This window comes from Lepisma saccharinum, chromosome 5 (genome assembly GCF_977018435.1).
Source record: "Lepisma saccharinum chromosome 5, izLepSacc3.1, whole genome shotgun sequence".
NCBI classification, from domain to species: Eukaryota; Metazoa; Arthropoda; class Insecta; order Zygentoma; family Lepismatidae; genus Lepisma; species Lepisma saccharinum.
The window spans coordinates 37870888-37880435 of record NC_139233.1 but is presented as its reverse complement, the minus strand read 5'-3'; positions in this window follow the sequence as shown (position 1 = coordinate 37880435).

Genomic DNA, 9548 nt, shown 5'->3' with positions numbered 1-9548 from the left:
TTCTCTTACTCCAGAGAATCCGGGAAAGGAATATAAGCATAAATCTGACATTTTTATGAAGTTGGCAACCCTGCTGTGCGAACACCGTGTATCACTGAGGGCTAAAATTTTACACATGTACGTTAGTTACTTCATGTCCTGTCCCATTCTACAAAATTTCATGAATATCTGAGATGGTCGGGTTGGGAGCTGTAATGATTTGGCATGGAATGACCCAAATTTAAAATGTTCGTTCCTCGTATATGATTTTACAAACAGGTTTTCTGTAACAGTTTGACAAAAGTAGCCGAAGATAGAAAAAGGTTAATTCTTATATCATATCACCTTCAAACACAATCAACGATAACACAAGTACCTACAATTATAATTAACGTCGTATAATTAACAGGAAATGCGAAGTTCACTCCCGAATCGGCAAGAGAAAAAAGCGTCGTTTGGTAGGTATTTACTGACAACTAACGAGTTAGAATTGTGACGCCATAGGTAGAAGAATGAAGTTCAAATCCTTTAGATAAGGTTACCATCTAAATGTACGGCCATGAAAATTTGCGGCTGGGCAGTATTGCGCTGGTGTCACATGTGTGAAAAGCAAAGTGAGAGCTGGACAAAAGTCTCTGGTTCCCGCGCACTGTGTGGCAACGTCAAACGTGCTGCGTTGCCCATTTCGAGTGTCTCTCTTCGGGGCACTTTTGTGTCATCCCTGATCTTTCGAGCAAATACTGTCAGTTCGTATCACATGGATTACAAAGACCAACTCTACAAGATCTTTCATTCTCTTAAACCTCCGAATACACGGGGCTGTGCTCCGACGTGGCAACAGCATGAACTTCTGCCAGCCGTCTAATTTCATGGCCGTGCGTTTAATTGAAATTCTCTGTGTCATAATTAAAATTTTCATCAAGAATACAAAATATTAAACTGTAATACTTTAAAGCTCAAGGGCATTACAAAATTCAAGGTAAACCACTTATTTAAAAGTGATGATTAACATTTTATTTCTTTTGACCAAACCACAATCTTGTTAATTACTGTTAAGACAAGAAGCTGTGGCATTCCGGGTGTTTCATAAATAATTGAGGGGTTACAAAACATTATTCCAAGCAAAGTATTGAACTTACGTTAATTAAACCAGTCCAGAACGAACGAGGAACGCACAGTTTTTTTTAATACCTACAAATGTTGAATGTATGCACCTCGGGTAATACGGCACACATCGACACGATAGTCTACTTCTTGCAACACTCTCATCAACATGGGCCTGTCGATAGTGTCTATCGCTGCGATGATACGCTCCCTTAGGCTGTCATATCACGCGGCATCGGTGAGACGAATACCCTGTCTTTGATGAAACCCCACAAAAAGAAGTCACACGGCGTAAGGTCCGTGATCTTGAGGACCAAAACATTGCACAAAACATTGAATGATGTGGTTGATTTGAGTGCCGTCTAGCGGCAGAGATATGAACTCTCAGCTTAACAAAATATCCCACAAACTGTTTGCGTTCGTCGATCGTTATGGACTGGTTTCATTAACCTAAGTCCAATACTTTACTTGCTTGCTTGATTGATTGATTTAGTTTATTTTACTTCGCGTTTTGTGCCTCTTGGCTAATTTGCGAAGATGGGGATGAGTGATGAAATGATGAAATTGATGAATGGACATTCACAAACAATCAAGCCCGACCGGGATTCGAACCCGGGACCCTTTGCGTCGCAGCGCGATGTACTAACCACTCGGCCACAGGATCGGGCTAATACTTTACTTGCAATAAATTTTTGTAATCCCTCAATTACCTATATTTATGAAACACCCGGTATATTCATGTCCTACGTCTTCCTTCCGAAGTTATATGCATAAAATATAAAGCTAATTCATTATATCTTACTTTCCGTACCCGTTACATGAAAAAGTAACCAAGTTGCTGTTCGAAAACAATCTATTTGTGTTACGAGTATTTCCAACTACTACACAGAAAAAGTGAGAGGAATTTGCTCCAGTTCTTCGATAATTTTTTTAGTTCCAATAACCTAATTTTAGTTAAAAATTAGTAAAACACTGCTTGACATTTGAGCCATTCCTAAACTAGGGGGGCTTATCTGTTTGTGTGACCTCCTCGGTATCGCATAATTTAAAACTGAAGAGTAGATGTACTGCCATCTGTTGTCAAAAATAGGAATGTTGTGAAACCATATAAATCAGCATTTTATGTTCGTAAAATGTTTCTGCACAAACGAAGATAAGTGCATCTTGACCCACATGGGTGTAAACTTCGATAACGCCGAGTTGTAAAATTGTAATATTTATGTAGCTACTTACAATCTGAGTAAAACAGGAATAGTGATAATAAAAACAGTTTGTAGTTTTTCAGAGGTTTTTGCAAGATATATTTGCATTTTGCAAGGTCACCATGCTCATATCTTTGATTACAGTCCAGTGTACGAATTCGATTCTCATGGAAGTAAGGAATGAAAAAAATGCAACCCACGTAGAGTCACAGACATTCTTGGGTTGAAACAAATTCCATTGACTTTGAATGCGATTATTACAATCCAGAAGTATCCGTGACTGTACAACCTGATTCGTCTATAAAAGGGCCTCCACAAGGAAGGAGAATTCAAACGGGCGATGAATGAATGATGTCGATCCTTAGTTACGATATGAGTGAGGACTGATATAATTAATCAAGAAGATATTTTAGGCAAGAGCGAGTCTCCAATCTTGCATTGTTTCCTATTGATAGTGAAGAAGCTCAAGTCAGACTTTGAATATGTGGTCGCAGACTTGGTTAAGATACAAACAAGAATAAATGTCTTAAGGTGTTTAATTTTGTTGGTTCTCTTGGCCAATAATATGTGCATGCGTGTGTGAGATCTGGTAAACATGGTGCTTAGAAGATGTGGAAATGCGATTATGTTTTGCTTGAACTTCCAATTGATAGTCGCGGACTCTTAATAATAATAATAATAATAATAATAATAATAATAATAATAAAGGGCGTTCGAAGAATGCCCAGCCTCCACTCGCATACATTCAAGGGTATGCGCTTATGTCCTGGTGCCTAAAAAGACCGGACGTCTTTTCCGCGAATGTCGGTTCCCCCGTTTCTCATTATTGTTCGATGTTTACAAATTATCTTGATTCTACAGGTGTCTTGTACAGACATTCTGCAGAATCAAGTCCCGGGGCTGTTCGGTAGTCCAGGGCAGCCCCGGTTTACAAATATAAAGTTATGGTAGAAAGGATTGGATTGATTGGATTGATTTGTTGTTTTAAGTCCACTTTATGCACAGTAAGGCTAATCGGGACTGGGCCTACAGTTTAAAGTGGGATCCGAACCACTATGTGCCTCCACCGAGAATCGAACCCGAGACCCTTGCTTTTATGGTAGAAAGGAAGGTAATGTGTAATATTTGATTATATTATGACTATTGGGTGAGTGAGAGAGAGACTATAATGGGTTAGTTGGTTTAAGAGATTGTAATTGTAATTAAAATGAGTCGTGTAGGGTGGGAGTAAAATATGTCGGGTAAGCTTGGTTCGAACTTTTAGAATAGGTGTAGAGTTGGGGCGCTATGTATTGATAGTGGATTGCTTTGGTTTAGAGGAAGTGATATATTGGAATGACTTCAAAAAGAAGGAACTATTCTGGAAGCTCCAGGAAGGAAGGTCCTAATTATAAAACACAATAACAAAAATATAATAAACAATTTTACCCAACTCACTGTTATAACTTACATATAAATAAGATGCCCGATAGATCCTGGGATGAGTCGGGATAGGTATAGGAAGGTGGGATAACGTATGGGGGGAAGAAAGTAATTATTCAGACTATAAATACACCAGTGTAACTTTAAACCAGCATGTGGTACATTCCATGTGTCTCTCGAAGAGTGTCTGCCCATACAGTGTGCCGCGCCGAATTACCGTGTGGTTGTCAAATTTAGCGTTTTCCTTTTATATCTACAAGTAGTGACGGAACTACAGAAAGACCGCAGGAATCTCAAGAGAGCAAATTCGGAGGAGCCCCGAACGGAACAAGCCTGGACTGTTTGCTTGGAAATTCTACAGCCTCAGCATGGGGAACTGTAGTTTGCAACAATATATTCATGAAATAGACGACAGATTTTACCCTCCGTGGCGTAGTTTTCTTTGCAGCTCTTTAGTGAGCGCTCACCTCCAGAGCGAGCCTGACTATTCTGCCCCTTACCACATACAAGAAAAGTTTGATAAACAGCCCTTTTAGATCAAATATGTACTGTAATTATGGCTATATTAAATTTGACTGCCCACATAAAATGGGTATAGGCTATAATAAATACGACTGCAATTGTCCGATCTTTGCAGCGAGCAGCTGTTATTGAGTATCCGATCAAATGACACACCGAGTTCTGCCGGATTATCATGCGAGGTTCGAAGGAGATTTCGTGCTTGAGTCCAGGTGTTACGTGATCAGCTGTTGGAAGCATTTAGGGTCGTTATTTTCATGTTAAAAGCCCTCAACCTGACCCTTATAACCTAAGAACGAAAGCGATGTAATACCTTTTGGCACCTTAGGCACGCGGAATCTCTCGACGACTCAATGGTAGCGTTGTCGCCTTGTAGTCGAGGTGTCCCCGGTTCGATACTCTATGGAGGCACATAGTGATTCGGATTCCCCTTTAAACTGTAGGTCCAGTCCAGATTAGCATTACTGTGCATAAAGTGGACTTAAGAACAAAAACTCAATCAATCAAAATTCACGCACGCGAAGTCAATGGAAGCATTTGCCCGTATCCAAGACCACAGTAAATGAGTGACTGTTCGCAAAGAATCAGAAGTTACTGGAAAGGGACAAAACCACTGCATTGTATAAATTTGAAGTTGTGAAGTTGAGTATCGGGCTACTTGGCCTCTTGACTCTATGGAATCTGCGTAATTTAATTTGTGTTAAGAATTATCTGTAGATAGTGCCTGTGGCTGTGTGTCGCGTTTGTGTGTGCAACTGTCGCAACACAAGCAATATTATATGGCTCTGTGATTGAGTTTTTTTTTCATGGGTGTGGCATTGGATACGTTTGTCTCAGGAGGTACGCTATCCTCATAATTTGTATTGATGGATTTGTGTGACGTGGCACTGTTTGCCAGAATTTGTGATGAGCGTCTCATAAGCTTAACGTCCAGTGAGACGCGGATAAACGCGGCAACAGAACCGTTTCCGACGTCTCAATGGGCGATAACCTTCAGGATTACCTGCAGACTTCTGACACGGAAATTCCACAATTCTGTTCCGGGCGTTTCCCTGTAATGGGCTTTAAGCATATCGTCCACTGAGACGCAGGAAAACACGGCAACGTAACTTCTGTTGTCTGCATCTACTGAAATCAAATGGTGTAACCCCTACTACAGGGAAACGTGCGGAACCGAAGCTGGGAATTTCCGTGCGAGAAGTCTGCAGTCTTTCTTAAAGGTTATCGTCTACCGAGACGCCGGAAACGGGCCCGTTGCGTTCTGTTGCCGTGTTTCCCGCGTCTCAATCGGCGTTAAGCTTTACACCATTTGATTTCAATAGAATATGACGACAGAAGTTGCCGGGCATAGCCTCGTCTTCAGAAGGTTGATTGATTTGGTCTTTTAAGTCCACTTTATGCACAGTAAGGCTAATCGGGACTGGACCTACAGTTTAACGTGGGATCCGAACCACTATGTACCTCCACGGTATCGAACCCGGGACAGTGTCAGTGTAAACATGATGAAAATAACAAACTCTTTTTGTAGTCTTCTGCTAGCTGCACGGGAAAAAATCGTTCTCCAGACAAGATGCAGTAAGTAATCAATCATTAGATTTCGGATTATTAGGTTCTAGAAAAGTGTGCTTTAGGTTCCTAAACTAGGCTCTAAAAATACTAAAATAGGTTCTAATCTTAAATTAGGCTCACAAATAGTAATATAGGTTCTAAAAATCTTAAATTAAGCTCCGAAAATATTAAAATAGGTTAAAAGACATTAAATAAGGCTTGAAAAATTCTGAAGTATGCTAAGTTCCAAAAAACTTCAAATGGTTCAAAGGTTTTGAAACATAGCCTACTCATAAGGTACAATCGTTTAAAAACAATCAAAAGAACCGTAATAAATTTTAATAGGTAAAACGAAATATTAATTTTCCAACCACATTTTAATTTGCATACATCACTTCAAAATCCCTCAACTTGTTGTAATACTATACTTGTTCTGCTAGAAAAGTTACTTCCCGATATGAAAAATGAATTACGTATGTATAATATGCTGCACAATACCAGGGTTTTTTGAGTGAATTATTGGCTCCGGGAATTATGCATGAATTTTCCTCCGCAGACGTGAAAAATTGCAACTTTTAGAGGAGAAGGTCTAAATATGGGCGAAGGTTTAAATATGGGTTTTGGAGTTATCAGAGCTCCCGAGTGCTGCAGCCGAGTGTTTTAGCGATAAATGACTGGTTTTTAAAATTTTAATTGCTTTTTGTGATATTGCCACAAGTAGTCCATATTTAGACCACAATTTTGAAATACATCATTTTACCATATTTTGGAAATTGCTTTTTCTTTTTAAAAATTGAGACCTTCTATACTTTAGCATGCTATTACATTTAAGTATATATTTCATAGATATGCATTTTAAAGGCAAGTGCTTGATATATTGATTTTTTCCTCCAAAAATGACAACATGAAAGGGGGGGTAAGGGGGCATATTTAGACCTTTTACTCTATTAATCTCAATCCCATTGAATTTATTCATATTTATAAATGCCTTGAGGCAAGTTTTAAACAGTTTTTCTTCTATTTTCATCGTCAAAGGAAAAGAAAGCTGCGTGGAAATTAAAAACCGAAAAATCTCAATCCGTTTACTTTCTTAGTGTCCTTTGACAGATGGAAGATTATCTTGAAGTTGATTAGATTAATTTGAGTTTGAAATTCTTACACAATTAACAGTTTTTCGTAGATTAGTTTTATAATTTAAAGACAATTCAGCGATTCGAAAGTATCAGAATTTGTAATGTCCAAAACATAGGAAGAATCAATTTTCGCCCGAAACGGCTGTCTGAAACGGCTTGTCGAAGTTAATGAATGAATTAGTTAAATTTGGGCGCTTAGGCAAATATGGCCACTTTGCACCCTCCAACACATACGGGGAAAATCAAATGAATGCATATTGAGCATTCATACAAGGTATCTAGTTTACATGTGAAATTTTGCTTAAAATCTCAAAACAATATCGGCGTGTTGCGCCCATAGTTCCGTATACGTCGCTTATATAAAATGCAGAATTGTATGTTGAAAATAAATTAGTCTTGCATAGGTTAGAAATAAAAGAAACCCTACAACACCACATACCGTTTTCAAATATTGTTCAAAAAATAATTAATCTACATTTCATTGATTCATATGTTTTGTACTGAGCAGTCAATTTATTCCCCAGTGTATATAAATGTACATAATTACAATACAAGGTATAACAGAGAACTTTACTTATCTCATCATAGATTGTCTAAGTCATTAAATAGTTATGAAGTAATTGGCCCTAAACGTTTTAACAAAATTCCATTCTACTTGCATAATGAATCGTTACAGGGTTTTAAAAACAAATTGTACAACTGGTTAGTTTTACACCATTTTATGATATTAATAAGTTTTTTGAATGTCTAGTAGATATATGATTTAGTTTTGGTACATAATTTAATTGGCTTTGCATAACCTATAAGTTTCACACTATTATGTGCATATCTTAACTATTGATTTTGTCTATTGCTGTACTTGGTCTGATGACAATACAATTTTATTATTATTATTATTATTATTATAACTTGCTTCGTTTTTGTAACTTATATAGCAATGTGAAATTGTACAATGTTGAAAATAAAGTTGTTATATAGATAAACAACATAAACGAAAAACACCACCTACCGTTCCCAAATATTGTTCAAAACACTATTAACGTGAATTTCAATGATACATCACTTCTGTAGAAAGTTGTCAATGTCATATTTAATTGATAAAAAGCTTTCAACTGCACGGTGCTGTTATCTATACTTAACACTGCCGGCTAAGTCTATGATTTTCTTTTTAAATGCTTAATATTTGTTTACGTATGAAATTTCTTAATTGTTGGAAACATATCTCAGCACCATAACTTTCATTACATTAGCAAAGTTAAACAAACTAGGAGCAACAGTCTTATAATAATTTTTGTTTGTAACTTTGTTGTCACTTTTGTTTCTTCTTCATCTTTTTCTGACCCTGTCAGACAAAACACTGTCGACTTTGGCCAACGTTCCTTTATTGGTAGTATGGGACAGTAGTAATCTGTGGTATGGGATTTCAGTTACACAACTTTTCCAGTTCCCGTGTAATACGAATACGATACACGACAGATGACACTAATGATTCTTCATTTTTACACTTTTACATTCTATGTTCTGTTTATATTTCGATTTGACATATTCGTGGGTATCTATATAAAATCCAAATAATTGGTATTGATAAATAAGATAAAAGAGAAAGTAAATATATAGGAAATGGAATTTTTAATTGTATCAGATTTTTATACAGTATAATATATATATATGGTGTGAGAATTATCGCATTCCAAAAATAAATCACTTGCTTCATCGATAAATTTCCTTTTCCTAAAATAATTGTTCCCATGCAACCATTTTGTGTCAAAAATAAATAAGTTATGTGGTTCGCGATTGTGTATGTCTAAGTTATTATTAGCTACATGTGATTGTTACGTCAGGTATTTACAGACATTTTAATGCAGAATTAACTTAAGAAGCATGTACATAAATGTGGAACAAATATAGTGAAATGTGAAGTTAAATCTGTAATTTCCAAAATCATAATACTTATTACACATTTACAAGGCCCGTAGCCAGAATTTTATTTCGGGGAGGGCTCAATCCTTATCAGCTGCCGCAATCTAAAGGCGAAAAAGTGGGTATATTACAACTTATTATACAAGATGTTTAATCCTGCTAAGGAAGTAAAACTATTTACCACTATACACTATTTATATTAGATATTTTGAAGGATTTGAGGTGGGGGAATTCAGCTTCTGACTACTTGCTACTGGCTACTTGCCTGACATTTACTCTTAATATTGTAACATTTGTTACAAGTACGGAGTGAATATGAAGAAGTATTGACTGAAACTTTGCACCAGTACTCACAAATTTAACTTCAAAAGAACACTGCACTATTCATTGTGTGAGCAAATCAGAGATAAATTTTATACAGTTTATGTCAGTGGTATTTAAACTGTGAAGTTTCCACGGGAGGCGCGATAACTTTCGAAATATTTTTTTTTTCTGAAAGTTTAAAATGTAGCTATTAATAAAAAATATGAATTTCTTCTTCTGCAGTATTTCAACTTACGTTGGTTATCCATCGGAAATATCATCTCCTGTGTTTTTCAACTGGGTCAGGAACTACACTCGTACCTTGTAGAAGAGAACCATGCCAATGCTGAAAACTTCATAGATAGTGCCTTTATACAAAACTTGGCATACCTTTCTGACATTTTCCACAAACCGAATG